General features: G+C 39.7%; 1 protein-coding gene across 4 annotated transcripts in view; it reads left to right on the forward strand.

The window, feature by feature from the left end:
• LOC131041710 (PAP-specific phosphatase HAL2-like) overlaps nucleotides 1–27,457 on the forward strand; it is a 39,666-nt gene that overhangs the window by 7,866 nt on the left and 4,343 nt on the right. The window lies entirely within an intron of this gene.

Consider the following 27,457-nt stretch of genomic DNA (forward strand, 5'->3'; position numbering starts at 1 on the left):
AATACACTAAAAGGGCCTTGTTTTGAGCTAAATAGGTGGCGAATTGACTTGATTACGGTAAGAGGAGATTTGATAAGTCAAGTTTGAGGTGAGTTGAGAGGAAAAGAAGTGTTAAATGAGCCTAAGGGAGAATTTTGCTCCTGACCCTTCCAAAGGGTCCAAAGCGAAATTTCTTAAAAACACTATTTTCCTCCTTGTTCAAACCAAGATCTTTGTTCCTAGGACATGGTTGGGGGAGGATTGATATATTCTTGCCTTAAGAAGTGAATGAAAGTGAAGGAAATGATGGATCTAAGCCTAAAAGACAAAATTCGCTCTTGACCCTTCCAAAGGGTCCAAAGCGAATTTTCATAGAATCCTCTCTTTGCTCCAATTTTGAACTAATTTTGTGCCTTGAAGCCTGTTGACGTGTATTTTATACACAATCATACACAAAATAAAATACCAATAGGCATCTTATCCTCTCTTGAGAAAATAGTCTCTAACTGCTGAAGATTTGCAAAAAGGATCAGTTAGATGGACTCCAAGGTTCTTTTAGTGGGGTCTCCACGTGTGGACAAGCTTTTTAGTGGTATGATGTGATTTGCTGTTTCCTCCAAGGGGTCTTACGTATTCAAAGCTCGAAGATTTTACTAAACTAAAGGAACTTTAAAAAAAAAAGCAAAAGATAGGGTTTAAGAGGTCTAATCTAGCCTAACCCTATGAACGACTTAGCATGAATGAGATTTGGCAAGACTCAACCAACTTCAATTTTGCCATAAGATAACAACTCAATTGAAATTAGTGCGATCTTCTAAGGTAATAATGATGTTCAATGCATCAAAGACCAAGGACACTACTACGAAGGTACATATCCTAGATACGAAAATGCTTGAAGGTTAGGGACTCAAAATGTTCTCCAGTCGACCACGCAAGGCGTTCCTACAATCAGCAAGAAGCTAGTGGTTTGGATTGCGAATCCCACCAAATATCAAATCTCACACTTAGTCTTTCAAATTAACAAATTACTTTGATTGAGCGTGATTCAAGTACATCCAACAACCATGAAGATAACTTAAGAAATTTGCAACAAAACACCATAACTTCAATATTTTATTGATTTCCAAGTCATCATATACAACAATTGCTTGAATTTCTCTCTTCAAGACTCAATCTTGCTACAAAATAAGAATTGCTTCTAACTCTAATCTCTCTATTTCACTCTTATCTGACTATTCGACTATTAACTATTACCAAATGAAATGAAAAATGGGGGTATAAATAGCATCCCCAGTTACAATGAAAGGTCCAGATTGAAAGTAAATCAATGGACAAGATCATGACACCTAAACCCTAATTAGGGTTTGTTACAAATGACCTCCTTTTTACTGAACAATATTAAATACATAGCCAAATATTAAATTTGGCACAAAAATCTAGGAGGTATCAACCAATGAGAAATAAGATGTCATGTCATCTGTAACAACCTTTCATCTAGAATCTTATTCCCTTTCCAATTCTCTTTCTTAGCATATGCAATGAATTTTGTCACGATTCCTTCGATTTCTGTGATTGGAATCTCGGGAAGATTCTTGATACTCTCTTCTAAGTGGATGACCTGATCGAATGCATCTAGAAGAGCTGCGTCCCAAGTAGGTTCAAATTCCTTCGTTCTATCAATCAGGAGCATGGTGGCATACATCTGATCATACTGTTCATCTGTAACATCTGCGTCTTTGCGAAAGATGATCTTGATTCTATCCTCAAATTCTTGTATATCATGTCCCTGTGCTCTGGAAGATGGAAAGCCTCACTTATGGCTTCCTCTGAAAGGTACGCCAAAGTGTTTCCCTCATTGGACACAATTGTCCTGGACTGTGGATTGTAGTGACGGGCACACTCGATCATCAACTCGTGGCACTGAATAGCTGGAGGAAAACCGGCCGCCTTGATGATGCCACTCTCTATTATTCTCCGGGCGACAGGTGATGGCTTGCCGATGTAAGGGACCTCTCGGAACTTCTTCGTGCTAAAGTTCCCCAAGTTGGTATCTCCAATGTTGCTCCACTTCGACACGATCTTGGTCTCCACCTCTTCGGTCTTCTGATCTTCTTTCATGAGAGCTGAGCGGCTGGTGGATGCTCCCGCCTTTGGGGTTGCCATACCTACACAACATTTCATTATAAGAACTAGATTTTGCAATAAATAGCGTAAATAAGAGAGAGAAGTTTTTAGGAAACGTCATGATAAGTCTCTAGAGTTATCATTTCCTAAAAAACAACGATTGAGCTAAGAGATTCAAAATTCAAAAATTTCAAAATTTGAAATACGACGATGAATGAATAAAGCAATAATAATTAAATCGCCATACCTCGATAGAGAGCTAACTCTAGAATGCAAAAAGAAAATTCGCCTAGGCAAAATTGAGGTATAAAATAATCTTCAATATGATCTCCTCAAAATTGACTTTGCCACCTTTGGAGTGAACGTGATCTTCAAGTATGGCCTTAGACGTGGTCTTAAATGATCTTCAAATTTGTCCTTGACAAATCGCTCAAACAAATCCTCCAAGTCTTTAGCAAATTCGCCTTAATGTATCCTCAAGTTCGCATTTGGTGTGGTCTTCAAATTCGCACCACCCTTTGATAACTAAGCGCCACCCTTGGTTTGAATTCGCACCACCTTTGAACACACTTCGCACTATATTCGCCTCTCCTCAATTCGCATGAAGAAAGGTAAAAATGATTATGTGAAAATGAAAATTTCCACTCCCCTTATATAGCGCTTCACACCTTTTCATCCCCTAGGCCGACTTGATAAATAAAATCATTTTCTAAATGATTTTCAATAAAATAACAAGGCCGACTTGCTTAATTGAGCGCTCCAAATCGATTTTTATTAATTAATTAATTAATTATTAATGCCTTGCGTTTTTTAAATGTGAATTTCGATTTTTAAATAAAGGCAAAAAATAATTAATAAAAGATAACGCCATATTAAATGCTAAATAAAATGGATATTCAATTTTTTAAATCGATTTAGCATTTGAGGAAAATTCGAATTGCTTACTTGGCGCCAAAATTGGAAGACAAAGGGACGTACCTCATCGCTCTGGTCCCTTGGAGAGGGACAGGAGCGATTCAACATTTTTGTCCTGATTTTGCATTTTTTCACGATCAACTCCTTCATCTCCACGTTGAAAATCGATCATCTTGATAGGTTCTTCGCATTTGATTGCTTTGCATGTGTGCTTAAGTGCCTTTTGAGTGTACATCGCCCTGGTCCTTGTCCAAAGGACAAGAGCGATCCTCTTGTTTCCACGTTCATCTTGCATCTTTGTTCCTCGATCTTTCATTGTTGGCGAATAACATCCTTTGTTCGTGTCTTTTGCGCTTATTCCATTTGCTCGCATGAAGTGTTTCGGCGTATTAAAGGGATCATCGCCCTTGTCCCTTGGAGAGGGACAGGAGCGATCCATGTTTTCTCCTTGACCTTGTCAACTTTAAACCTTGATCCTCGTTGTGATGTCCTTCAAACGTCGTCCTTCACCTTACCTAACCTCGCCTAGCTTGGATCTTGAAGGAAAATGAGTGCTTTTGATAGTATCGCCTTGGTCCTTGTCCAAAGGACAGGAGCGATGTGAGGCTTTTACATTGTTTGGCGATGTTTGGACGTTGAAAACTCTTGCGAATTATCTTCATACGATGCCTTGGACCCTCTAAAACATTGCGAAGTCTTGTCCTTACGTAAATTTTGCATGAAATGGCCAATGCATCTAACATCGCCCTGGTCCCTTGGAGAGGGACAGGAGCGATCTATGTCCTAGGATGCGAATTTCATCATTGTGACGATCTTTTAATGTTTGTGCTTGCTAAAGACGCCTTGAAATGTCCCTCGCCACCTTGTCTTGACTTGGATCGACCTTGAACTTGCATAGGAAGTAACATCACCATTGTATCGCCCTGGTCCCTTGGAGAGGGACAGGAGCGATCCTCCTTTTGTAGCCTTTATCTCACTTTGTCAGGTTCCAAGTCTATATTCAACGGATTCGTCTTTCTTCACTCCATTCGTTCATGCCTTAACATCATCTGTAACTTTGCAAGAAAATCATTTATATCAAAAATCGCTCTGGTCCCTTCCTGAGGGACAGGAGCGAACTAGACATTTAGGACCTTTGTGGACGTCCAAAAAATCTTCAATTTGTATTCAATGCGTCCATCTCATGTTTTCCCTTGGTTTTGAATGTAAACTTGCCTTGACATTTGCCTGGATTCTTTCTAATGCAGGAAATCGCTCTGGTCCCTTGGAGAGGGACAGGAGCGACAAGGTACCTCGCCCTGGTCCCTTGGAGAGGGACAGGAGCGAACTTTGCATTCAAGGTTATTCTCCTTCATTTTTGCATCTCAAATTATATTCATTTGGCAAAGCATCTTCCTTCGGACCCTTTCAAATTGCTAAGTCATCAAAATCTTGCAAGGACAAGGCGAAATTGAATTTGTAGCTCCGGTCCTTCACTGAGGGACAGGAGCGATTTTCCTCCTGGAGGCATTTCTGTGCTCATGAAAATCTTCAATTTATATTCAATGGAAAGATATCGCCGTTCTCCATCACTTCCAACTTGAAATTTGTCTGGACTCTGCAGGGATGATGAGATATTTGAAAATGAGCTCCCGTCCTTCACTGAGGGACAGGAGCGATTTTGCTCCTACAGGCCAAAATAACATGATTTTTCACATTTTAACATTTCACGAGGCGAAAACAAATCAATTCCAATGCCCAGGATCAAAATCAAAAAAGTCAAAATTTGGTCAAAATATTCAATCGGACAAAAATTCACATTTCACTTTCAATACTTAGACAAATTTGAGCTCTGCATCAACATTCCAATTGGAAATTAGACCATTTTGGCGAATTCATTGCATTCAAAATTTGCATCCTAGAAAAGGAAGCTCAAAAGCTCTCAAAAACGACTGGATTTTGGCCTGAAAAGACAAAATTTAAAACCCTAAGGCTTGACCCTAAATCCAGACGACTAACCGACTAACAAAATCCTAAAAACGAAAGCAAAAGCGAGCGAAAGACAAGCAAAAAGAGGGGGTCCCCATTTGCGATGGGGCGATGTGTGAAATGGTCACAACATCTGGCGACACCACTGAGAAATGTTGCAAAACATTTGGGAATCAATCTTTCTAAAGGAAGACTCAGAAAACTTCCCTCAACAAATCCAGGAGTTAAGAAACACTTACAAGAAGAGACCATCATATTGAGACAAAAGTATCAAGTCCACAGTTACCCATGTGTGTGCAAATGCGTTAATTCCCCTCAACAAGACAATCATGATCTCCAGGTTCCCCTGTGATAAGCTACGTAGTTCGTCTAAACTCCAAAAGCATCCTGGATAGAGCCTCGCTGCCAGTCAGACGTCCATAGTCCCGACGAGGTTATCGCCGCAAGCTCACGAACATTGCTCCATTGCCAGCCAGGCGTCTATAGCCCCGATGGAGTTATTCGTAAATTCCCTTTAGCCAATTTGATATTTCCTTTTAGCTCATTTCTTTTCTTTTGATTTTTTTCTCATTTTTTCATCTTTTCATTTGATACTGCTTTTCAGTTCTGTCAATTCTTTGGCTCGTGAGTATTGAAAACTCACTAGGGTTTGAGGATTGCGGTGGCGCTGAAGCTAAACTTTAGATTTTTCACTGATCACAGCTTCGCCTGTAAACCATAATGACTCGGAGATTATAAGTGTGTGAAAATATAATAACTGAAGGACAAAAATACGTGAGTTCAATAAACTAATCAACTTCAATGCAAATACGTCCTGACTCAAAGCTTCATTGAAAGAAACTCCCTTTGTAATTCCAAAAGACCTCATGATTTTCCAAATGCAACCAACAACCTAGGTGGGAAGTCAGAGCGTTACATAACAAAATCACCCAATATCAAATGGATACCCCTCAAAACAAAAACAAACTAACCTAAAACAAAAACACCTAAACTAAAACAAAAAACGAAAACAAAACAAAACAAACGAAAAACAACGAAAGCAAACTAAACTAACTATGTACAAGGGAAGGCCTTGGCATTTTAAGATTGGAAATAATGTTTGAGATATCTCCCATTGACAGGCAACGGGATGTCTTCTCCAGTTAAAGTCTGCAACCTAAATGCATTTTCTCCCAATATCTCTGAAATTTGATAAGGGCCTTTCCAAAGCTTATCAAACTTATCATGTTCTCCTCTTTTCTCATGTGCTTTGTCCCAATACAGGACGAGGTCCGAAATTCGGAACGCCTTGACTCTTGCTTGTTGATCAAACCATCTCTTCACCACTCCTTGGTGTTTAGCAAAGTTCTCTAGTGCTTGATCTCTTTTCTCTTCTAGGTTCATCAACTGTGTCAATCTGGCCTGTACTGCATCGGTGTCTTCCATGTACTCCTGAATGAACTTCAAAGTCGGGATCCTGAGTTGCATGGGGAAGACTGGGTCTTGGCCATAAACCAGAAAATAAGGCGAAATGCCTAATGCGTTCTTCGTTCTGATTCTGTCTGCCCATAAAGCAAATCTCAACTGGGTGTGCCATTCTCTGGGGCTTCTCTCTAATAATTTCTTGATAACACTAAGCAAATTTTTGTTGGTGGATTCTGCTAATCCATTACCCTGAGGATAATAATTTGATGAAAACTTGAGGGTTACTCCGTACTCAAAAGCCCAATTTGAGAATCTCAATGATGTGAACGCCGATCCATTGTCGCAAACCAACGTGTAAGGGCATCCAAACCTTGTGATTATGTTCTCCTCTAGAAACTTGATTACAACTTCAGTAGAACAAACCTTAAGTGCTTGTGCCTCTGACCATCTGGTACAATAATCTATAGCTGTAATGATGTACTTGTGTTGTGCTGAGGATGCGGGGTTGATGACACCAATAAAATCCATTCCCCATTTAGCAAATGGCCTGGCTTCTATCACTGGATTCAGTGGCATGGCAGGATTTCTTTCTCTAATAGCTGCGACTTGACATGTGTGGCAAGTCTTAATGTGATTGAATGTATCTTTAAAAAGCGTAGGCCAGTAATATCCTGCTCTTAGGATCTGGTGAGCTGTGGCGAGGTTGGCTCCATGTCCGGTTCCAAACTTGGAATGGAAATGTTCAATTATCTGCTTTGCTTCATCTTTGCCAACACATCTCAGGTATACTCCTTCATAGTTTTTGCGGTATAAAACAGATCCTTGAAGCATGTAATGTTGACACTTTAATCTTAATGCTCTTTTCTGTGTAGGTGTCATATGAGCAGGACATCTGTGATTAAGCAAATATGTCACAATATCTTTGTACCATTCATCATGTGTGACATCTTCTAATTCATAAACTTGTTGGACTAATCCTGGCCCATCTATTGCCAATGTCTGCGCCAAAGCTTGTCCTCGGACAAGTTTCATGGGCTGGATCTCAATATCAAATTCTTGGATAATGGCGACCCACTTTCCTCTTCTCTCTCCTAATTCATTTTGCATGAGAAGAGTCTTGACTGCCACATCGGGCACTATTGCATAAATTTTGGCTCTCAGGAGGTAATGTCTGAATTTCTTTACTGCCTTTACTAATGCGTAGGCCTGCTTTTCAACATTTGGATATCTTAGTTCCGCATCTTTCAACGGAGTGCTCATGAAAGCAATTGGGTTTTCGTCCCTCTCTTCACTTCTTTGGGTGAGGATGGCGGCACAAGTGTAATCGGAGGCGAAGGAATATAGATAGAATGGCCTGAGATAATCTGGACTAATCAAAACTGGCGCTTCCATGATTGCGGTTTTTATTTCTTCAAATGCCCTTCTGGCTTGTGGAGTCCACTCGACCTTTGCATCTTTCTTTAACATCTCATTCAGTGGTCTGACAATCTCGGCAAATCCGGTAATGAACTTTCGGACAAAGTTGATCTTGCCGAAAAATGACTTGAGTTCTTTTTTGCTTGCTGGCAAATTAATAGTGGATATGGCCTTCACTCTTTCAGGATCGATAGATATTCCTTTCTCTGAAATGACATGTCCTAAAAGCTTTCCTTCTGTGACTCCAAATATGCATTTCTTTGGATTGAGGGAGACACCGTATCTTCTGCATCTTTGGAAGACTCTTCTCAAGTCGTCCACATGATCTTCTCTTTGCTTAGAGAAAACTGTGATATCATCCATATATATAATAATGCTTTTACCAATTAAATCTCTGAAAGCGATATCCATAGCTCTCTGGAATGTGGCCCCGGCGTTTATGAGTCCAAAAGGCATTCTCTTATAGGCAAATGTTCCCCATTTGGTGGTGAAGGCAGTCTTCAGTCGATCTTCAGGTTCGACTAGGACTTGATTGTATCCTGAATATCCGTCTAGGAAGGACATCATCTGTGATCCATTGACGATCTGCAATACTTCATCTAATGATGGGAGCGGATAATTATCTTTCTCTGACGCTCTGTTGAGATTTCTAAAATCAACACACAATCTGATCTCTCCATTTTTCTTTCTAACAGGTACCAGGTTGGCGACCCACGTCGAGTGTCTTACTGGGAAGATGATCTTGGCTGTGAGTAACTTCTTCACCTCTTGGTATATCAGTGGTTCCAACAAAGGATTGACGGGTCTTTGTCTTTGCCTGAATGGCTTGCTTCCTGGCTTCAACGGGATTGTGTGAGTGATAATTGCAGTGTCGTAGGTCTTGAGATCTTCGTAGCTCCATGCGATGACGTCTGGGAAGTCCCTCATGTTCTTTAGGATTCCATCTTTTTCAGTCGCTGTGCAGGACTTTCCAATGAAAACATTCTTAACTTGTGTCTCATCACCTAGATTGATCGTGTCACACATATTGCCTTCTACATTGTGATTTTTCTTTTCTTTCAACTTGTCAGGATCAAAAATCCTTTCTAATTCTACCATTCCTTTTGGAATAGTGTTTGTCTTTAAGTTCAGGACTCCTTCGGCATCGAACTCAGCTTCACCTACTTCATCTTCATCTATGATCTGTGTTAAGAAGACGTCTGTGCTGGTTAGGAAGTCTAGAATGTGCTTGTCATCTTCGAACACTTGGAAATTGGTGATGTTGTCTGGGACTGAAGGAACTGATATTAACTCGATTGTAAACTTCTTTAATCCTTCCATTGCTAATGGAATTAATGAGCTTGCGGCCTGTGCAAGTGAATTGGCCACTTGATTCTGATGTCTATAAATTGAATTGATATTGAAAGCATCGAAACTTTCAATTAGATCCCAGACTCGATTCCTGTACTTGGTTAATCTTTTATCATGGCAAACGTATTGCCTCCTGATTTGCCTTATTGCGATTTCTGAGTCTCCATATACTTGCAGTATCTTTGCCCCCTTTTGGATGGCTAATGGTAATCCATGAACTAAGGATTCATATTCTGCTACGTTGTTAGTGCAAGGAAACTGCAATCTGTGAGCGGCAAGGTATGTTTCTCCTTTAGGACTAATCAATTCATATCCGGCTCCGGATCCTTGTTTGGACTTAGATCCGTCGAACCTTAATGTCCATATCTGATTTTCTTGATTGTCTGTTTCTGGACTTTCACGACTCTCATTTGATGTGTCGGACAAAGCTTCATCTTCCACAGAACTCTCGGTGTCTGTAGAGCTCTCATTCTCATTCTCTGAATCTTGAGTTTCTTCTATAATTAGTGTCTGCGGGACTCTTTTGTTTACTTGCTCCAATGCGGTCTGGCATAAAGCACAAGATAATTCTGAGTGGACGGCATTGTGAATTCTACACCAATTCGGAAGGAGCAAATCTCGAACGGATGCTAGATTGCCAAGTTGCACACTTTGTTGGATGTTTCTTTGTACGAACCTTCTGAAGTTTTCAAACATCCCTTCATCCTCTTGGTCAGATCCTTGATCGCTTTCAATGACTATCTCCGTAGATTCTATCACCTCTTGTTGGGTATTTTCATCTTGTACATCTTGTATCATCAAGACTTCCTCCACCTGAGGCTTGTATGTTCCCAAGTCGGATTCCAAAAACAGGACTTCATTGTCTTCCCCATATTCAGTTATCATCAATCTCAACCTTGGAGTGCTATCGATCTTGATTTGATTCGGGACTCCTCTCCATGGTAACCACATGTGTGCGAAATCGGTCGATACATATCCATTCAACTTTCGGGACCAATCTCGACTCAGGAGCATTCCATATGAATCTGGAATATCCACTACTGATATATCTATAAAATTCTGGACCCTTGGGTCTGCGGCCAATTGCATATGAATATTGTTCAATTCTCCCATGACTGGAACTTCTGTCTTGTCAAGCTGAGTGACCTTTCTCTTGGTAGGTGCGGGAGTTATTCCAAGCCTTTGACAAACGGCTAAAGGCATCACGTTGCTTGAGGCTCCGGAATCATAAAGGCAATTGTGTAATAGCTTTCCAAATATCCTGACTGATAGCAAGAATGGTGCCGGTTCGTCCTTTCCTTGAGAAGGGACTGAAGTTTCTTCACTTGGTTCTTGATGTTTGACTTGATTAATCTTTGAATGATCATCTTTTGCTGGGCTCTCCTCTTTCGAGTGACTGGCTTTGCTTGTAGATTTTCCTTTTTTAACCACATCTTTCTTGATTGCGACTTCCTTTTCGGGAAGAACCAAGTTAGTGGTGAGGTTCTCTTTGACTGTAGGCTGAGCTTTCTTTGTTTCGCCTCTTTTGAGTAATACTTTTCCTTCCAACATATCTTCCTTTTTAGCTGGGAAGGTTATAGTTTGAACCATGCACTCATTTTGTTCGGGTTGTTCTTGAGAATCGGCCTCCTCTTGAGTCACATTGATAGTGGCTTGAACATTTGACCTTGTTGTACTAGATTCACTTAAACTATTGATCACCGTATCTTTAATTTCTGACACCTTAAGCAATTCATAGAGTGGAAGGCTTACCTTGACTTTCTTGAGTTCATCCAATACCAAGGCGGCCAATCTTTTCATTTCATTTCCTGCGGGAGGTGAAATGTTCCTTTGCCTGTATTCTTGAGTGTTCTGCGGATATTCTGGAACGTTACTAGCTTGGGGATCCGGCGGAGTTGAGAAATTGTTTGGAGGGATCGACGTTGTTAAAGGTTCAGGATTCCTCTGATTCCTGTGATAAACTCTTTGGTTCACTCCTCCTGACGATTGGTGAAACACTTCCTTTATTCCCTCTACTAGGACACTGTCGTTCAATGGTGGGAAATAGTATTCTGAATCCTCTATAGGTCCATTTGCAGATGCTGGCGGAAACTGAGATCCTGGTGGTACCATCGGTCCATTGGCCGATTCTGGAGGAAATCTCCCATTTTGTACTTGACTAATTTCTTCTTGTGAATATCTGCAGGTTTCAACGATCATGGCTTGACCATACTGCGTGGTTGGAACAATTTCGTACCCTGTGGTGGGAGGATTTTCAGGTGGATTAGTAGTACGCATCTCTTGTTGAAAAATGTCGGCTGCAATTTTGAATTCGGGACACTGCAACTCGGAATGTTGGTTTGTGTTGTGAAGTCTGCACCAACTGGACAAGGCTGCTTCGGCTAAAAACACTTTGCTTGAAGAGGGATTCTCTTGACTTTGCGCATTTGGTGGATTGTCCAAAGGCATCACCACATTTCCATTGTTTGGAGCTGTATTCCATGGTCTTCTCTGGAAGCCTGAATTGTTATTCCCTTGATAAGTATTTCTAAATCCTTGATTATTGTTTCCTTGGAAATTTTGGTTGTGATTGATTCTTTGCATGCTTTGGAGTTGATTATTCTGATTCTTCAAATGAGTGACCTCAGTTGATAGCTTCTTGACTTGTTCAATCAACTCTTTCATTTCATCTTTCTCTTCTTGTGTCCTTGACGAATTTGTGGCATTTTGCAGGTACACGGGTTGAGCGGGTGGGGCTTGAGAAATTGGAGCTCCTGGGTGAAGGACCAACTGATTCGTCGGTTGTACGCTTGGATATGTCGCTTGCGGGATTGGGTTCATGACTGGAGTTTGGTTGGCCAAGGCCGTGCCAACTGCCTGCATCTGGTTCGGTGCTGCGACAGGTCCCATATGTAGTAGTGGTCCAGTGATGTTCTGACCCATGTGCTTACTCACTTCAATGGCCTTTGCATAGGACGCATTTAGATCATTCGGAGTCAGATGTGTCCTTACGAACATAGCTGTGAGATGATCTAAGGCTCCATAGTAAATCTCCCTTGGATCTGCAATAAGATAAGGAGGACGTAACATTGTGTATGCGCGGTGAAATCTGTTGTTGAAGGAAGTAATAGGTTCATGTTCTCTCCTTCGCACCTCAACAAATTGTCTGTATAACTCTGCTGGTGTAGTTGGGATGCCAAATTTGGCAATGAATGCGTCTTTCATCGCGTCCCAAGTCCTAATGGACCCTGTAGGTAAGTGAATAAACCAAAAGTATGCCTCTTCTCCCAATGAGTAAGGAAAAAGCCTACATGCCACATCTCCATATTCAATTTGTCTGTTACGAAGAAGGTCCTCGAACATCTTGATGTGATCTTCTGCCGTGCGATGGAAATCATTAACATTGAACTTGGAGCAAAAGTGTTCTGGATTCTTCGGCATATCATGATAAACTGCAAATTCCAACGGTGATGGATTGTTGACTAGCCACGTCGCACCATTAAGTATATGAGGAGGAGGAGGTGGAGGTGGAGCACGTTGAGCCATTGTACTCTTTGAAGCTGAACTTGATGAACTAGCTTGGCTCTTTGTTTGTGAAATTGCCTGGATACTAGATTGGATCGCCGCTTGGACTTGTTCTTGAAGAACTTGTGATGACTCAGGAGATCCTTCCAATCTTAGTTCGAACTCTTTGGGAGTGTCCTCTCTTTTAACTCGCTTTGCTTTGGAAGTGAACTGAAGTTCGCTTAGATCCTTGATGCCCGGTGTGGACCTCAACAACCTTTGATGTTTCTCGGGCGAGAATGAACCAATGCGATCCAGCGTGAAGTCTTGCAAGGATTATTGTGGGTTCCTTTGGTTGCGAAGATCTCTAGCTATGCCCCTTTGATGTTCTTCGGCTCTATCTTCTTCTTGTTCTAAGATGATCCTGACTCTGCTATATTCGACTTGACTTCTCCTTGCGTTCCAAGCTACTTGATTCAATTCGGAAATGATGTCCTCTTGGGTATTGCCTACTTGCAGATTGGGTTGCACTACTTGATTCAGTCCTTCATTTGGCAACACCATCGTACTTCATGATCATGTTTGCAATGTTTTTCCCTTTTCAAAATCTTCGGACTTCGAACTTCGGAAACTAAAGGCCCTCCTTCTAGCGCCAATTCTGTTGACGTGTATTTTATACACAATCATACACAGAATAAAATACCAATAGGCATCTTATCCTCTCTTGAGAAAATAGTCTCTAATTGCTGAAGATCTGCAAAAAGGATCAGTTAGATGGACTCCAAGGTTCTTTTAGTGGGGTCTCCACGTGTGGACAAGCTTTTTAGTGGTATGATGTGATTTGCTGTTTCCTCCAAGGGGTCTTACTTATTCAAAGCTCGAAGATTTTACTAAACTAAAGGAACTTTCAAAAAAAAAGCAAAAGATAGGGTTTAAGAGGTCTAATCTAGCCTAACCCTATGAACGACTTAGCATGAATGAGATTTGGCAAGACTCAACCAACTTCAATTTTGCCATAAGATAACAACTCAATTGAAATTAGTGCGATCTTCTAAGGTAATAATGATGTTCAATGCATCAAAGACCAAGGACACTACTACGAAGGTACATATCCTAGATACGAAAATGCTTGAAGGTTAGGGACTCAAAATGTTCTCCAGTCGACCACGCAAGGCGTTCCTACAATCAGCAAGAAGCTAGTGGTTTGGATTGCGAATCCCACCAAATATCAAATCTCACACTTAGTCTTTCAAATTAACAAATTACTTTGATTGAGCGTGATTCAAGTACATCCAACAACCATGAAGATAACTTAAGAAATTTGCAACAAAACACCATAACTTCAATATTTTATTGATTTCCAAGTCATCATATACAACAATTGCTTGAATTTCTCTCTTCAAGACTCAATCTTGCTACAAAATAAGAATTGCTTCTAACTCTAATCTCTCTATTTCACTCTTATCTGACTATTCGACTATTAACTATTACCAAATGAAATGAAAAATGGGGGTATAAATAGCATCCCCAGTTACAATGAAAGGTCCAGATTGAAAGTAAATCAATGGACAAGATCATGACACCTAAACCCTAATTAGGGTTTGTTACAAATGACCTCTTTTTTACTGAACAATATTAAATACATAGCCAAATATTAAATTTGGCACAAAAATCTAGGAGGTATCAACCAATGAGAAATAAGATGTCATGTCATCTGTAACAACCTTTCATCTAGAATCTTATTCCCTTTCCAATTCTCTTTCTTAGCATATGCAATGAATTTTGTCACGATTCCTTCGATTTCTGTGATTGGAATCTCGGGAAGATTCTTGATACTCTCTTCTAAGTGGATGACCTGATCGAATGCATCTAGAAGAGCTGCGTCCCAAGTAGGTTCAAGTTCCTTCATTCTATCAATCAGGAGCATGGTGGCATACATCTGATCATACTGTTCATCTGTAACATCTGCGTCTTTGCGAAAGATGATCTTGATTCTATCCTCAAATTCTTGTATATCATGTCCCTGTGCTCTGGAAGATGGAAAGCCTCACTTATGGCTTCCTCTGAAAGGTACGCCAAAGTGTTTCCCTCATTGGACACAATTGTCCTGGACTGTGGATTGTAGTGACGGGCACACTCGATCATCAACTCGTGGCACTGAATAGCTGGAGGAAAACCGGCCGCCTTGATGATGCCACTCTCTATTATTCTCCGGGCGACAGGTGATGGCTTGCCGATGTAAGGGACCTCTCGGAACTTCTTCGTGCTAAAGTTCCCCAAGTTGGTATCTCCAATGTTGCTCCACTTCGACACGATCTTGGTCTCCACCTCTTCGGTCTTCTGATCTTCTTTCATGAGAGCTGAGCGGCTGGTGGATGCTCCCGCCTTTGGGGTTGCCATACCTACACAACATTTCATTATAAGAACTAGATTTTGCAATAAATAGCGTAAATAAGAGAGAGAAGTTTTTAGGAAACGTCATGATAAGTCTCTAGAGTTATCATTTCCTAAAAAACAACGATTGAGCTAAGAGATTCAAAATTCAAAAATTTCAAAATTTGAAATACGACGATGAATGAATAAAGCAATAATAATTAAATCGCCATACCTCGATAGAGAGCTAACTCTAGAATGCAAAAAGAAAATTCGCCTAGGCAAAATTGAGGTATAAAATAATCTTCAATATGATCTCCTCAAAATTGACTTTGCCACCTTTGGAGTGAACGTGATCTTCAAGTATGGCCTTAGACGTGGTCTTAAATGATCTTCAAATTTGTCCTTGACAAATCGCTCAAACAAATCCTCCAAGTCTTTAGCAAATTCGCCTTAATGTATCCTCAAGTTCGCATTTGGTGTGGTCTTCAAATTCGCACCACCCTTTGATAACTAAGCGCCACCCTTGGTTTGAATTCGCACCACCTTTGAACACACTTCGCACTATATTCGCCTCTCCTCAATTCGCATGAAGAAAGGTAAAAATGATTATGTGAAAATGAAAATTTCCACTCCCCTTATATAGCGCTTCACACCTTTTCATCCCCTAGGCCGACTTGATAAATAAAATCATTTTTTAAATGATTTTCAATAAAATAACAAGGCCGACTTGCTTAATTGAGCGCTCCAAATCGATTTTTATTAATTAATTAATTAATTATTAATGCCTTGCGTTTTTTAAATGTGAATTTCGATTTTTAAATAAAGGCAAAAAATAATTAATAAAAGATAACGCCATATTAAATGCTAAATAAAATGGATATTCAATTTTTTAAATCGATTTAGCATTTGAGGAAAATTCGAATTGCTTACTTGGCGCCAAAATTGGAAGACAAAGGGACGTACCTCATCGCTCTGGTCCCTTGGAGAGGGACAGGAGCGATTCAACATTTTTGTCCTGATTTTGCATTTTTTCACGATCAACTCCTTCATCTCCACGTTGAAAATCGATCATCTTGATAGGTTCTTCGCATTTGATTGCTTTGCATGTGTGCTTAAGTGCCTTTTGAGTGTACATCGCCCTGGTCCTTGTCCAAAGGACAGGAGCGATCCTCTTGTTTCCACGTTCATCTTGCATCTTTGTTCCTCGATCTTTCATTGTTGGCGAATAACATCCTTTGTTCGTGTCTTTTGCGCTTATTCCATTTGCTCGCATGAAGTGTTTGGGCGTATTAAAGGGATCATCGCCCTTGTCCCTTGGAGAGGGACATGAGCGATCCATGTTTTCTCCTTGACCTTGTCAACTTTAAACCTTGATCCTCGTTGTGATGTCCTTCAAACGTCGTCCTTCACCTTACCTAACCTCGCCTAGCTTGGATCTTGAAGGAAAATGAGTGCTTTTGATAGTATCGCCTTGGTCCTTGTCCAAAGGACAGGAGCGATGTGAGGCTTTTACATTGTTTGGCGATGTTTGGACGTTGAAAACTCTTGCGAATTATCTTCATACGATGCCTTGGACCCTCTAAAACATTGCGAAGTCTTGTCCTTACGTAAATTTTGCATGAAATGGCCAATGCATCTAACATCGCCCTGGTCCCTTGGAGAGGGACAGGAGCGATCTATGTCCTAGGATGCGAATTTCATCATTGTGACGATCTTTTAATGTTTGTGCTTGCTAAAGACGCCTTGAAATGTCCCTCGCCACCTTGTCTTGACTTGGATCGACCTTGAACTTGCATAGGAAGTAACATCACCATTGTATCGCCCTGGTCCCTTGGAGAGGGACAGGAGCGATCCTCCTTTTGTAGCCTTTATCTCACTTTGTCAGGTTCCAAGTCTATATTCAACGGATTCGTCTTTCTTCACTCCATTCGTTCATGCCTTAACATCATCTGTAACTTTGCAAGAAAATCATTTATATCAAAAATCGCTCTGGTCCCTTCCTGAGGGACAGGAGCGAACTAGACATTTAGGACCTTTGTGGACGTCCAAAAAATCTTCAATTTGTATTCAATGCGTCCATCTCATGTTTTCCCTTGTTTTTGAACGTAAACTTGCCTTGACATTTGCCTGGATTCTGTCTAATGCAGGAAATCGCTCTGGTCCCTTGGAGAGGGACAGGAGCGAACTTTGCATTCAAGGTTATTCTCCTTCATTTTTGCATCTCAAATTATATTCATTTGGCAAAGCATCTTCCTTCGGACCCTTTCAAATTGCTAAGTCATCAAAATCTTGCAAGGACAAGGCGAAATTGAATTTGTAGCTCCGGTCCTTCACTGAGGGATAGGAGCGATTTTCCTCCTGGAGGCATTTCTGTGCTCATGAAAATCTTCAATTTATATTCAATGGAAAGATATCGCCGTTCTCCATCACTTCCAACTTGAAATTTGTCTGGACTCTGCAGGGATGATGAGATATTTGAAAATGAGCTCCCGTCCTTCACTGAGGGACAGGAGCGATTTTGCTCCTACAGGCCAAAATAACATGATTTTTCACATTTTAACATTTCACGAGGCGAAAACAAATCAATTCCAATGCCCAGGATCAAAATCAAAAAAGTCAAAATTTGGTCAAAATATTCAATCGGACAAAAATTCACATTTCACTTTCAATACTTAGACAAATTTGAGCTCTGCATCAACATTCCAATTGGAAATTAGACCATTTTGGCGAATTCATTGCATTCAAAATTTGCATCCTAGAAAAGGAAGCTCAAAAGCTCTCAAAAACGACTGGATTTTGGCCTGAAAAGACAAAATTTAAAACCCTAAGGCTTGACCCTAAATCCAGACGACTAACCGACTAACAAAATCCTAAAAACGAAAGCAAAAGCGAGCGAAAGACAAGCAAAAAGAGGGGGTCCCCATTTGCGATGGGGCGATGTGTGAAATGGTCACAACAAAGCCTTAGCTAGGATGTCATCATGCCTTGGAAGCAAGTGAGGGGTGAAAGGGTGGAAGATTTAGGCCTAAAATGCAAATTTCGCCCCTGACCCTTCCAAAGGGTCCAAAGCGAAATTCCTAAAACCTCTATTTTGCTCATGTTTGAGATCAAGATCTTGATTCCTAAGGCATGGTTGGGAAAGAATTGATATGTACTTGCCCTTGAAAAGTGATTTGAGGCAATGAAATGATAGAATTGAGGCTAAATCACAAATTTCGCTCTTGACCCTTCCAAAGGGTCCAGAGCGAATTTTCTTGGAATCTCTTTTGCTCCCAATTTTGTGTCAAGCCTAATGTTGATGGAGGTTGATTGAACTTGGAGGTATCCCTAGGCATGCATTTGAGTGAGTTGTGATCACAAAATGTGAAGGATTTGTCCAGAAAAGTCAATTTCGCTCCTGACCCTTCCAAAGGGTCCAGAGCGAATTTCTTTATTCGGCTTGTCCTTGAAGAGGATCCAAAGTGAATTTTATTATAGGTCCTATCCTTGGCCTAGGTCGAAAGCGAAATCCTTCTCTTAGGCCATTTTGAGGGTCAAATATGTGATGTCTTCATGAGAGAAGGATCCAGAGCGAAAATCACATTATAGGTCCTATCCCTAGAGAGGATCCAAAGCGCATTTTATCATAGGTCCTGTCCTTCTAGAGGGTTTTAAAGCGATGTTGATTCTAATGCCTTCCTGTTGATGATTTAAGATGAGAAATGCTATATTAGAATAAATATATTATGTATACTTAATCATCTTTTGTTTATTTTGCAGATCAACAAAATCAAGTTCGAGGGAGATCAAGCCAGGATAGGGCAACCTTTTCCAGTTCCATTATTCATCAAGGACACTTCAAGCACATAAGAGAAGACTCAAAGTGTTAAGGACTTCAAGTGTTTAGTTCAGAGGGTTGCAAGTAATAGACCAAACCATTTTCAAGGACCTCGTTCTACCGCATTAAGAGATCACATAATGTCAGAGGAAAGATTTTGTAAGCATTTCAAGGCGAAGTGGGCTACTAAGGAGTGATCTGACCATAAAGGGGCTTCATCAAACACAAGAGGGTCAAGGAGAGGTACACCATTCATCAAGTACATCAAGGACAGAAGAAGATCAACCAAGGCAAGTACCAGACAAGGCGGCATCCTAGTCACTATTCCTTCAGTCAGATAGCTCCACCTCAGCATGTCTAGATTCAATGTACCTGACTCACTAGTGATGGCACAAACTTCGAGGCACCTACCCCTGTCATCTATTGGTCCACACTCATGAAATGTAATTTTCTCATTGGCTAAAGGAGTTTGTTATAACAAACCCTAATTAGGGTTTTTATCTTGTAATCCTAGCCATTGATTGTAAATCAATCAGAGCCATCAAATTGAAAAGGGCTCCCTATATAAGGCTCTAGCTCTTCATTTATAAAGGTTAATAGTTAAGAGTTAGCTAATAGGAGTTAGTAGCTAGAGTAGTGAATAGAGTAGCAATTAGAGTAGATTAGGAGGAGAAGGCAAGAAATTGTTGCCTAAATTATAAATGAACTCCATTTTCATTGAAGTTATGGTGAAATATGTCCTTTCTTTACAATATGCATGGTCTCTTGTTGAATCTTCATTTTAGATGACATATAATTAGATTGAATTAAGGAAGTTACTGAATGCACTTGTGTGGAATCCGTCTAGTCCAAACTACTAGCCTCTTGCTGATTGTAAGTGTGCCCTGCGTGGTCAACTGGCATTGAATGAACTTAATCTCGAGTCGTTATGCGTCTATTGGTCATGCATTAACTTGAATGGTGATCAGTGTTTGACAATTATGATTTGAACATCTTCAAAATTCCCCTAGAAGATCGCACTGAGTTGGTGTCGGATTGTTCAACCTGATGGTGAGACCTAGCCTAATAGGACTCCACCTAGTCGTTCATCCATCTTCTTGCATTTTAGGTCCTAGAATAGATTCTCTAAACCCTATGCTTTTGCCATTTCTTTATCTTCCAGCTAGTAGATAGGATTCAAGTTCCAACAAATCAGAAGCTTAGGCATTCAGACATAAGTCCCCTTGTGATTCCAGCAAAATCACATCATACCACAAGAGCTTATCCACACGTAGAGAACCTACATATTAGAACCTTGGAGTTGCCTCGATTGATCCTTAGGCAAAATCTTCAGCATTCAGGGAAACTTTGTTTAAGAGAGGATAAGATACCTTGGTATTTTATTCTGTGTTCGCATGTGCATAAAAAACACATCAACACAACCCCAACGGGTTCAAGGGGTAGCACCCCTTGTAGGGTTTTGGTGGCAACGCCCCCCGATGGGGTTGAGGTGTAGCAAGAAAAACTAAATTATATGAATTTGGATGATTTTTTAAGGAAAAGTCGTGATTTTTTGCATTTACTTGCGAGTTTTTAAAGCAAAAATTGCTGCAAATTTTACAAAACTCATCAGTGAGTTATTGGGCGAGTGACTCACCTAGTGAATTGGCCTGTGAGTACTCACAAGTTTTGTGAGTCTTTAGCGAGTTTTGCAAGCTTGAGATCAACAACTTATTCAAGTTTCAAATAGTTAACTCAAACCGGATCTGAAAGAAGTTTAGTACATCCTACATAACCAGGTTTTATTCTCCTACATAACTGGGTGTTACTCTCCTACATAACCATGTCCTCTCCATCTGAACTCTCTCTGCTATGCACAAGTCAAGATATGCTGCTGTCACTGCTGTGACATCACTGTGATAACACTAACCAAACAAAACCTCTTTAACACACTCTCTTTGTGAGGAAAAGGTTCATCAATCCAAGTTTCTCCTTCAGAATCTCAAACTTCCTTTTAGTTAGGGGCTTTGTCAAAATATCAACAACCTGAGAATCCGAGGGAATATACTTATTATCCCCAAAATTTGTTTGCAGAAATTGAATAGGGGCAGCTAGTGGGACAAAGCCCTTTTTCTATTATTGGGTCAGGTTTCCTTTTATTGAATGCCTTTTAAATCTTACAATGGGGGACTATTCAAGCATATTTGCATACATACAAAGTGTTTTCAGAAAATAAATAATCAGATACCATGTGCAACAATAAAGAAACTACACTACTCAGAGAAGTAAAGCAAAATTCCTTCTTATAGTGCTATGCTGCAAAGTATCGAATATCCACTCAAAATATAGTAGAGGACCAGGACCAAATGGGTGTGAGTAGTTCCATCAACCAACATGTAACAAGATCTCATGAAAACAAACAAAGAATCCACAAGATAGAATAGTTCTTCACAAAATATAGATGCCTTCAATGCATAAAAAAATTGCTAGAGGTCTTTTGTATTATAGTAAAGTGTCTCCACAAAATTTAGCAATTACTCTCCAAGTTCTCTACTTGTTGATTTCTGAAGAAGATCTGCACTGAATACAATGAATGTTCTTTTATTTCACTTTTAGATACTTACAACTTACAAGTCACAACTAACTTGTAACTACCTCAAATACATTTTGTAACCATTTTGAATCCTATAACAGTTTAAGCCATTTAGGTCACTTAAAAATATAAAGTGGGACCCAATGACTTAAATGATATCATGAATTCAGTTAACAATTAAAAGCTTGCAGTAGGATCTATGCTCTCTCAAATTAATAGTCAGTGCACTGGTTGCTTTCCTGCACTGTCAACTATGTGGACGATGACCCTTGGAATCATTAGTACAATCACAAAAAAATGAAAAAACCTGGGTCTGATTTCTAAAATCATATCCCATTCATTTCTTGGGAGTATAGCGTGCAGATAGTGCTCGATGCACACTCTCATCAAATTTGAAAAATGATCATACTTAAGTATCCAATATCTGTAATTAAACAACAGACAATGATGAAGTCTTGAGTATTTTATTCAACCACCCCTTTGACCAAGTGCTAACATTCACATGTTAGGTATTTGTATCACATAACTTATCAATGCCATCAATGTAATATGATCTTGTCTTCATTTTGCTCGTCACAATATCATCATCAATGTTTGCGGCAGAAAAGTTGATCTTTGGAAATGCAAAATTTATGTTTTTTATTTGATCCAACTTGTAATGGTATGCTTCTTAATCAGTAGCAGTTACCATATTCATATTTCTTTACATAAGTTTTATTATTTTTCTGGATCCACTTTAAAAACTCATCCATCACTTGCGACTGATTGCCATACAAACCATTAGAGGAGGCTATTAGTTGTTAGTGTCAACCTAGATGTCCCTAGCCATGCCCCTGGAAATCTACTTCATGGAAGAGGCACTTTAGTCTAAAAAACCTTTCTTTTCTCTGTCCATGTAATGGGGTATTAATTTCTTTCATGCCACTTCTGCCTAGATTTCTAATTTAAGAGGGAACCTTGTGATTCAAGTATTATATTTCTTTATTTGATGTCACTCTTACTTTTTTTTTGTGCTTATGCTGGGAAGTCCCATTACACACACTCCATATCTGTTCACATCACCTTTCACGTGGTCCATTGCAGCTGGTGAATTGTAGTAGCAACAGGCTGTCATTGTAATAAAGGCTGCATGCCATAGAACTTTGTCAAATGTTTCCCTTAAGGTGCTTGCAAAAGCCATTTGACAAAATTTGATCAATATTTGTGGATTGTGTGAAATGGTAATTGATTGAATTAAACAAGGAGATGAAAGACCCCTTAAATAATACATTACATAATGATGTTTCTAAATTCTAAACAAAACAATTGTGAACTAAAGAGCAGAAGTAGAAACTAACTAAATAACATAAAAGAACTAAAATGACCATTAAATAATACGTTAATTACTTTAATACTCTCCCTTAATGGTCATCCTATCAACTACACCAAGTTGCCCCCTAAATTTTACAAACTTGTCCGAGCTCAAAGACTTGGTGAGAATGTCTGTAGTTTGGTCCACTGTTGGAACATATTGCAAGATTACAATTCCATTTTCAACAAGTTGTCTGATGAAATGATAATGAAGCTTTACATGTTTGGTTCGCTTGTGGAAGATTGGATTCTTGGCAAGTTTTAGCACCCCTTGATTGTCACAAAACAAGAGTGCAGGCCCTGCTTGAGATATTTTCATGTTAGAAAGCATCCTTTGTGGCCATATTGCCTCACATGCTTCTTTTTCATTTCCCCATACTCTACTTTTGTCAAGAGAAGAGTTACCGCCTACTGTTTCTTATTGGTCCCAAGACTAAAGACATTCCCAAAAGTAAACTTCTTGTCATCAATAAACCTTCCCAATCAGAGCCTGTAAAACCAATCAGTTGAGGATTTTTGCTTCTGCTGTATAGAATGCCAAAGTCAGGTGTCCCTTTCACATATCTCAGTACACGCTTTGTTGCAACCCAATGCTGTGCTTTAGGGGCTGTTATGGAATGATATATGTAGCTCATAGCATAACTAAGATTAGGTCTGGTGGCTGTAAGATAGATGAGATTGCCAATTAGTTGCCTAAATGCTAACTTATTCACCACTGGTGAATTTGATTTGGTTGATAGTTTCAGCCCTTTCTCCATAGGTGTAGATGAATGTTTGTAATCTGTCGTCCTGAAGTTATCCAACAAACTCTTGGCATACTTCAACTAAGAAATGAAAATGTTGCCACCTGTCTGCCAAACCTCTACACCGAGACAATAATGCATAAGTCCCAAATTTGTCATATCAAATGCCTGACACAAATTTAGTTTGATTTGCTCAAGCAACTGTGCTCCATTACTAGTAATGATGATATTATCCACATAGATGACAAGAAAAATGATTTCATTACTAGCACTTTCAACATACAAGTTGGGATCCGAAGGTCCCCTATGAAAGCCCTGTTCAACCAAATATTAACCAATCTTGATGTACCATGCCTTGGGGCTTGTTTTAGGCCTTAAAGAGCCTTCACCAGTTTGCATACCTGGTGCTCTTTACTTGCAACCTTTAAACTTTGAGGTTGTGTCATGTAGACTTGTTCATCCAAATCATTATTGATTATTGAGGAAAGCACTCTTCACACATCCATATGATGGACTTTCTAGCTAGACTGTGCTGCAATTGCTAGAACCAATTAAATGGTGCTCATCTTTGTTGTAGGAGCAAAGGTTTCCTTGTAGTCATCACCTGCTTTTTGTGAAAAGCCTTTAGCCACCAACCAAGCTTTGTATTTATAAAGTGTTCCATCAACTTTGTACTTCACTTTATAGACCCATGTGTAGCCAATGGGTTTCTTCCTTGGTGGAAGATCTAACAATTGCCAAGTGTTATTCTTCAGAAGACTATGATGTTCAACTTCCATAGCCTTTTCCTATTTAGGTTTACCTTTCGCCTTTGAATAAGTCTGGGGTTCATAAGCACTTTGAATGTTGCCCATAAGAGCAAAATTGACTATATTTTTCTTCTTGCTCTTGCCTCTAGAAGATTTACCCTTAACAAGCTCATCGACCCGAACATCACTGATTAGCTTTTCCCACCACTTAGGTTGGAGAGCAGAACCATTTGCTTCCAAATTAGGAGTATCAACATGACTTGGGCTGCCTAGAATAAAATCATCTAGATGTTGATCCTGGTTATCTCGAGGGAACTCTGGTGGAACAATGCCATGTCTAGGAGATTTCACAACTTCAAATTCAAAACCATAAGAATCCCTCCCTTCATGTGGAGCTAGCGGAAGCCTAACATCTAAATCTTTTGTCTGCAGAGGCTGATCTTCAGGACACTGGATGGGAGAAGAGAGCAAAAAAGGTCCACCTTCTTAATCAAAAACCACATCTCCATTGAATGTGAGACAATTAGTCTCCACATCTGATGCAGTACGGTTAGCTGCAACTAGAAATAAATCACAATGCTCAACTTAATGGAAGACACAACTTCAATCTATATTTTATTGAAGATAAAAACTTGCAATACAAATTACAAAGGAACAAATGGCCTTCATGTCCCCTCTAACAATTTTGAAACTCATGCCTCTTGACACAGAGACTGTCTCCATACCAATCTCCTCTTATCCAACATGCTCTTTCTCTATGCTGCCACTTCTATGATGCCTCCATACAGCATCTTATGTTGGTCATATTTCTTCTGCTACATTCTACACATGAACCTTCGAAGACAATCACCATGCCTCCAATGAGGCTCTTCTAATTTCCTAGCATAGCCCACACCCTTATACTTGTTCAATGCCCTTTGAATCCTTCCTGGGCCCTCTTTCTCACTACATAACTCCTCCTTGGGGCAGTTACACTCACCACCCTCGATCTCTCTTCTCAGCAGAGATCCACATGCTCAGCCTTGTTTTGTTTTTGTATTGGGCCAACACCCTTTCCACCATCGATGCCTCCTCCCCTATATTTTGCATTCCCTAAAATTTATTTGATTGATTCATTTCTTCATGTCTTTCACATTCTCGAAACTGCCATTTCATGTGAGTCCAACCCTTCACCTTCTTTGCCGTTGCCATTCAGTAGCAGCAAATATAGCTCTTCAATATCTCAAGGGAACTTTGACCTATGAAATTAAATACTGCAAGGCACAAGATTTTTAATTAGTTGGATATTCAAATTCAAACTATGTAGGTGACTTGGAAGAAGGGGAATCTACATAAGTTTTATGTGTTTTTTATGACATCATGCAACACAGAATAAAATACTAAGTATTCTATCCTCTCTTGAACAAAGACCTCTCAGATGCTAAACAATGTGATCAAATGAGACGACTCCAAGGTTCCGATAGTTAGGTCTTGATCTTATACATAGATAGGCTCAGTGATTGTGATGTGATTTGCTGGAATCACAAGGGGGACTTACATTGAACCTGAATGTTTGAATGTTGCTGGAATGTGGAAATTTTCTTGACTTTAAAACAAAAGGCAAAAGAGATAGGGTTTAGAAAGCTAGTCTAATCCTAGAATGTAAGAGACTATGAATGACTTAGTGACATTCTACTAGACTTTGCTTTGCTATGCAAAGCAACAACTTCACAAAGCTAGTGTGATCTTCTAAGGTAGTCTTATGATATTCAAATCACCACCAACAATATAGACACCATCAAGGGGATGCATATGAATGACCAAGTAGCAATCGAAGTTATGTTTATAAAGAGTTCAGTTGACCGCGCGAGATACTTCACAAGCAGCAAAATACTAGTAGTATGAACATGCGAATTTCACCATTAATCATCCACAATAGCTTCCATCCATCTAATCAACACCATCTAACATGAGGATACAACAAGAAACCATGAAATTATGTAGAAGAAACAACACATTCCACCATAAATTCAATGAAAAGGATGTTTATTTACAAGCTTGGTAACAATTTCTGCCTTCTCCTACTCTACTCCTAACTGGTAACTGCTTGCTACCTGCTATTAAACTATTAACCTTTACAAATGAGGAAGTGGAGCCTTATAGAGTGTTCTCAATACAATTGAATGGCTAGGATCAAGTCCACATCAATGGCCAAGATTGAAAGATAGAAACCCTAATTCGGGTTTGTTACACCCATTACATAGCATTTAATGCTTTACCAATGCTAAAATTACATTTTTAGGACACATGTCCTTTATTGAATTCTGACCAATGAATGGTGAGGGCAGGTGCATCGAATTTTGTGTCTCCCCATGTGGTAGTTATCCTCGTTGGATGAGTCAGGTGCATTGAATTTGGACATGTTGACTTGGAATGATGTGATTAGGTTGAAGATTATTGGGTGCCACCTCAGGTACTTACTTCTTGTAGATCATCACAAGTTGTATGTGATTGAGGCATATCTTTTGATACTCAACATTTTCTAAGCGCAATCATGAATGAGACAAAGGTAGGAGATATTCCCAATTGCCTTATCTTCTAACTTTGATTAACTCTTCTGGAACTATCTTTTGCTTTGATCATATTTGCATTCTCTTTATCTTATGTGGAAACTCCTCCGTCTTGGATGTCTAGAACTTGTTCTTGCGTTGCATCCTAACCTTGAGCTTGGAACACTTCCTTGCTGTACTAGCAATAATTCTTGGATTTCTGGAGGAAATTCAAGATAGTCATATGTTCCTCTTTTGATGTTGATCTTTACTCTTTGCCTTGTAATGCCTTTACTTGTCTCTTCTCATGTCTTGAAGTTCATTTTTTGAATGTTATTAATGAATCATCCATAATGCTAATTCTTATTCTTCCCTTTCATGCTGATAGGTTCTCCATCGCCTCCTTCATGAGTATCTTGAATGTGCATTGGTGAGTTCTCCATGATGTTAATTTGTTTCCTTATGTATCCTTGAGATTGTGATGATGTCTTTCCTTGAGTTCATCCTTAAATGCCCTTTGCATTTGCATCTTCTTTTCACCCTGGTTGTTCATCTTTCTTGCATCAATCCTGGAAAACAACATACTTTGAATGAAAACCCCATAGAATGAATGAGAATAATGCTAACTTATCATAAATCACACTTTTCACAACCCCTTCTTAATTCTGGAATTGAATTTTCTG

This window comes from Cryptomeria japonica, chromosome 7 (assembly GCF_030272615.1).
Source record: "Cryptomeria japonica chromosome 7, Sugi_1.0, whole genome shotgun sequence".
NCBI classification, from domain to species: Eukaryota; Viridiplantae; Streptophyta; class Pinopsida; order Cupressales; family Cupressaceae; genus Cryptomeria; species Cryptomeria japonica.